The sequence below is a fragment of the Bacillus rossius genome, chromosome 1 (assembly GCF_032445375.1).
Source record: "Bacillus rossius redtenbacheri isolate Brsri chromosome 1, Brsri_v3, whole genome shotgun sequence".
Lineage (NCBI taxonomy): Eukaryota > Metazoa > Arthropoda > Insecta > Phasmatodea > Bacillidae > Bacillus > Bacillus rossius.
In genome coordinates, this window is record NC_086330.1 from 62275876 (window position 1) to 62282325 (window position 6450).

The 6450-nt window shown below is 34.5% G+C and overlaps 1 non-coding gene across 1 annotated transcript; it reads left to right on the plus strand.

Annotated features, from left to right (window-relative positions):
• Positions 1 to 4880: 4880 nt before the first annotated feature.
• Trnaq-uug (transfer RNA glutamine (anticodon UUG)) lies at positions 4881 to 4952 on the plus strand. The gene has a single exon. It is a non-coding gene; the product is annotated as a tRNA-Gln (tRNA).
• Positions 4953 to 6450: the final 1498 nt, after the last annotated feature.

The following is a 6450-nucleotide window of genomic DNA, read 5'->3' on the forward strand; positions in this document are numbered from 1 at the left end:
CGTCAATTAGTCAATTTTTATTTGCAACGTTTTAAATATATACATGCCAATTTTTTGTGAGATAAAATTTTGTAGGCTTTAACATTGTAACGCATTTCTCTAAATCATAAATATACGGTGCCGCTCTAACTGCTAACGTATTAATTCTGGATTTATATAGTAAATTTATACGTCCACAATGTCATTTTTATGGACAGTTGAAAAATTACATATTCACAGCCAAGTAATGGCAGATGTAAGTAGTGCACGCAGACAGCGAATGAACTCTTCTGACCAGCTTCTGTAATACTACCAAACACAAATACAAACACTGCTTTAAATTTCTGCCAAAAAAACATCATCATCATCAACTATCCAGCCTGCGGCCGGGTCAGCAAATCACGCCATAATACCTTTCTACATTATTAGACCCTCGTGTAAATAAAATATTAATTTTTTTTTATAAATGAAACTAGTTAACGCCTACGTCTAGTTTATTGATGCATTTACAGTCCTAGGCGTTCTTCTGAACCATGTTGAAGTGAGGCGTTTCAGCAGGAATTTCACACTCTCTGCTACTCATACTAATCACTCGCCAAACCATATTCACAAACAACCAGCGAACATGATTTGTAAACACTACTGATGTTCACTTTGCTCGGAAGTAATCGCAACCTCGAGCACCAGCTGATGAAACACAGGAATACCGGTTCAAGTAATATCTCGCTACCAGTTACCAGTATCATTGAATATATATAACTTATAGAAGTCGCGAGGGGATAGGATTTATTATTCCAATTTTCGGATCCAAAACTGAGGTAGTTGTTAGCTCCGCCGCTAGACAGCTCTTCTTTCCACAAGAGGGTACTCGTAGTTACCAGCTTCCACGCTAGAGCGCTGTAGCGTCGCTTTTTTCAAGGTCGTGCGCGTAATTCTCTGTTTCACTCTATCGAGAGGCGGTGCCTTTTGTTGAAATCCGAGCGCTTGGATACCGGCGGGCGCAACTGAATTGGAGGAGTACGGCCACCGAAAAAAAAAAACAAAAAAAAAAAAAACAGTGCGGTTAAAAGATGCCAACATAAAAAATTAAGTTATAATAATAAGAAAACTACAGAAATTTCTTAAAGCGTATCAGATTGGAATGTACAGTATAGTGTACATTTTCACTGACATTCGTAGTTCAGAATTTATAAAATGTTGTGTTAACGGAGTGGCGCATTGAGTAAAATGGCAAAACATAATTTGGAATAATTCTTGAGAACGTTGAATGATTTTGGTAGCTATGAAACAACTATGGCTGCGATGACTGTTCAAACGCGTGCACGTGTTGTTATTAGTAACTGAAACTAATGGTATGTCATACTTTGTGGCTATGCAGTTTATAATTTTTTTAACATAAGATGAAGCATTTTTACATAATGTTTTGGTTGTTACGTAATTCAAAATAAATAATCTTAAACGTTATATGGTGAATATTCCCAGTAGCGAATGACCACAAAAAAAAAATCAATTTTGCCAACATAGATCTGAAAAGTTAACGATTTACTATGTTAAGTTGCTTATAAATAACGCACATTTCCCGGATTTCTCCAAAGAAAATAAGAGTGTTTGTTATAGCATTGAGTTCCCACTCTTTATATTCCTTGCTTTGAGGTTAGATACACAAGTTATGCTCGTAAAAACGATGCGCAAGTATTTTGAATACAAATATATTTTCTTTTAATAACCGAAAGGTAAATATTATTTCCATGAAATATAATACAATTCTTTAAACACAGACAACATATAAGAGCTATTTTTTGTTTGTTTATTCCATCTGGCGTGATAAATATTATATTTTAAAAACTGTTTGTGGATTTTTAATATAAAATAAATATTTATTTATGACATCAATTTAAGTTGTTCAAAAAATTCACTTTGGTATGAATTAAACCAAATTCATGTTATCCAGGGCACAAAGTTAGAAACTACCAAAAAAGATTATTTACATTGCTGTTTTGTGTAAATCTGTGCACGGACTTAGTAAGTGACATATTTATAATTCCTCATTTTAGCAACCCATTTTAACACAAGAGAAAAATTATTTTATACTAAAAAATTATTATTTTAAACTATTAATTAGCAGTAAACATGTATGAATAATCTATTTAAATTTGCATTTGAACAGGAAATATTATTTTGCAATAATAAATATTTTTATCATCGTATATTACTGATGAAAAGTTTGTATTTCCATCTAATCAGAAGTATTATGACACAGTTAATTAAATTGCTTTACAAGTTTTTATTCACATGAAAATCATTAAAAATTGGTTGGGAAGTTATATAAATATACAAAAACAAATCATTATACATACAATTTTATTATCTTAGTGGATTTAAATTAATGGTGTCCCAGTGACTACTGCGAAGAAAAAAGTCTTGCGAAAGGTTTCCTCGTAATTGAAATTCGTAAAAAAAAACTCTCTCATTTTTGGTGACATTTCTGACAAGTGGTACGATGAAATTTGAGACTGGCAAATGAATGTTGTGAAGCAATAAACAAAATATCACATTCGTGAACTACAAATGCATAATTGTTTTTATTTTATAATAAAAGTGTATCTAATAACCCGTGGCTTTGCTCACGTAATTTGCGGGTATTGCTGATATTCTACCATTTTAAGAAAATATGTATTAAATTTCAAAGATTTTTGAAGAATTATACACAAAGAACTGTCAAGTATAGAACATATTTAATAAATAAAAATATTTTTACGACTTATTTTTAATTGGTTTAGCGTAAGTCTATTTTAACTTTTATTTAAAATTAAGTACCTACCTTATTTTCTATCTCCCGGTTTAGTGACTTTGAGAATATATTTTTCCTTGATGAAATCTTAACTCTTTTCCATCTGGCGAAGAAGCCAATTAAAAAATAAACTAAGACTCGCGCACTTATTGTATGTTAAGACTGCCATCGTTTTAAATTACTGTAATTTTTTTAGTTATAGTCATGCTTAGTATAATAACATAATATGCCTTATTACGCATACATTTCAGTATTCATGAAACAAATGCATTTTTATTTGAAATGTAGAGCAGTTACCAAATTTCTTATCTCGCATATTGAACTTTTGGTATGGCTAGTATTACTTATAAATTTTTGAATTTTCACTGATGCACTGTTTTCCCTTTTCTATGTGATTTAGAAAATATAGCAATATACGTAAACCAATTAAACCAAAATCATCCTGAATTTTTATTACCGAAAAAAGTTAATTACAAAAAATTTTAATGTGCGTATTTTAATATTGAATTTATATATATCTTGCCAATACTGATTTAGTGGGTTACATTTTTTTTATTTTTAAAAATAATATTTACCCCTTTTACTACTTAATAGATAACGTTGAATAAGAGAAGGTTGTTTAAGGTATGTTGATTTTCCTTGCCAATATCTAAAAGTAAATTTGTACAAACGCGAAATATAGTTTAAATAAGTATTTTACTTTTAAAATAAAACCATATTTTGAACGTAACACTGAGCTGACTATTGGCCCAATACAAAGTTTTAATAGCTAATTTTCACTTCACTCGGGTACAGAATCCCATCATTCAGTGATTTCCGTGGCTAGCTTCTTTTGGGATTTCATCATTCTCAAACGACGGTAAGGGAAGCTCCTCTTCAAGGTCGCCTAACGATGCTGATAAGACCTGCCGGGTAATTTGAATCGCTGGTCTGGGATTTTCGGGGGGGGGGGGGGGGGGGGGGGTGAAGGATGATGTCACGACTGGGCTGGTTAACCTAGTTCTGCCAAATACCGCCAGGGGCGTATACGGCCGATACCCAGCGATGAAAGCGATCGCAGCGGCGGAGCTTGGAACTACAACAATTCTTCTAAGAAACCGGACAGAAAATTTAACCTGGGCTCGCGACTTCTATACATTATATATATTCAATGCCAGTATTGACTTAGGCCCGTTCCACAATTGTAAGGAAACTTGAAAACGGAAACGTATCAAAACCCGAAAGATATTTACGTTTCATTAGCATCTGCCGCTTCTAAAATGTACGAAAACGTAACAAATGGCAGTTAACGAGATTGAATTTCAAAGTTACGAAAGAACAGAAATTTATATATATAATAAACCAGAAAGCATTGATAGAACCTTAGATATTCCTGTACTTCAAACAATTTTTAACGAATTAAAAACGTAAACAAACATGGCTACCACCCGAGGCCAAATACTTAGCTTATATTGGTCGCAGAGAGAATCGTAAACGAAAGATCTTGGCATTGTTGAGCTAATCGTACACAACAGAAGGGCACACGAGGACCTATTTAACACTGAAATGAGTAGGCATATTCACCCCGAGCAAACAATAATGTGCAATTAACTCAAAAACACTGGTTTGGTGACTTAATCCCTTTTAGCCCGGGGCACAAATCTGTAGGATTCGCAAGGAAATTCGCAAGAGGGGCCCGCGTGGTCCGACAATTTTCCACTCGGGGTTAACCGACACAAGTCATCTCTGGATAAGTGCTTGTCTGTTGTATAGTTCCCTAATTTTGGCCCAAATGCATGCAATCAGCAGAAAACTATATTTCATAAAGACAGTTTTTCATAAAACATAGTTTTTTTTCATGTATCAACCCCGTTTCACAGTCAAGATTTTGCAAGCGCAAGGTGTGTCGTCAGTGAGGGGCTTCATAATTACTGGCGGGGAGGAGGGGGAGGGGGCTTGTCCCCCGTATCTACGCCCATGCATTTCAGCAATCACTCATTTAGCTGTACGTCGTTGGCAACAAAGCACGTCCACGGGGTCAGATAAGATACAGAACAACCACTTCACTTTACGTTTATCAGCTAGATATTTCAATTAGTAATAATTATATGAGTTTCTTAATGCGTATAGCGGTTCCATGGTGTAATGGTTAGCACTCTGGACTTTGAATCCAGCGATCCGAGTTCAAATCTCGGTGGAACCTACATTTTTCAACTTCGCATAGTCAAAGGGACGACGGAAATCACTATTTACGTTTTTATAAAATTTCATTCTCACGACTCTAAGCTAAAGCAACCCAGTAACGTATGTACGCTAACAATTTACGAAAGACGTTTCATTATCACTATATAGAATCAATCGATGAAAAATTTACCTCCAGTGGCTTAAGAATGAACGAATTGACATCGGGGTCATTGGAGAATGGATGATTGACGAAATGAATAGCTAGGGGAGGAGGGGGAAGGGAGAGAGATTTTTCTGGTCACGGGATGAAACCCGTTGGGAAATTACCGCGAGCCAGTAGGTTTTATCGGTGTTCTCCCGTTCACCACATCCGTTCATTCAGTGTGTCAATGCTCCAGTCACATCTCATAGCCCCTCGTAGGTTATAATACCCCGACGTCCACGAATAAGCTCTAATTCATTCATCCAGTTGTATGATCAGAACTGTCTATTTTTTACGTCTGTTTATTTATTTATTATAGTTTTTATTGGTAGTGAAGTTAAGTAATACGCCTTTTCACACACTTAACCACGTTTTCTGCTGAAAGGTACATCATGAATTGAAATCTTACAAAAAAAACATAAAACATAATACAAATTTAAAAAAAAAGTTTATTTACAGGTAACTAAATATTAAGCACAGGAATACACGCGCAGGAAAGTAATTAACACTTTAAAAGAATCCGGCGGTGGCAAAACAAGATAATAATAAGCAGTAGGTATTACATTAAAATCAGCCACACAATCACACACAGATTCAAGCATCCCTTCCCTCCAACTACTTCCACGTCTGCGGTCACGTAGATTGGTTACCGTACGAGATAACTTCAGGCCCGACTTTTCTCGCCACGTACGATTATATTGTCTAATTCTTTATCTTCATGAAGAAATAATTAGATCAGTGATGGCCAGCTTCATTCTCTCTGAGGGCCAGACATATATCTTCAAACTTATCCCTAGGACAGACACTGCATTTTTGCAAAACATTTATGTCTTATATGTTCATACAGAGACTAATAAATAAAATTGTGGAATTTGAAGAAGTAACGAAAAATAAATCTTTTAAAATGTAATATATAAATGTAAAAAATAATTGTTATTGGAAAATGTATAGATAACTCGAATATAAATCATATTTTCGAGTATATCTGTGATAGTGCTCTGGCTTCTAAAAAGCTGACAACTTTATTCTACATATATGCAAACAAAGACGGCTAGTTCATGACTATGTATATTTGATAAGGTTTCTTTGTTGAAAAATTGTTTAATCAGGCCTTGCGAATCAATACCGCGGGCCGTATTAGGGTTACGGGCCGCCAGTTGGCTATCACTGATTTATATAAATGGACCATAGAATTAAAAAAAATGCATTCTTTACCCAGCAGTATAAATACAGAAAATTGGCTTCTAGTGAGTTACAACGACTTTGATAGTCAGGCAAAAAAAAAAAAATTTGAATGTTTGCCGTAAATTTAAAC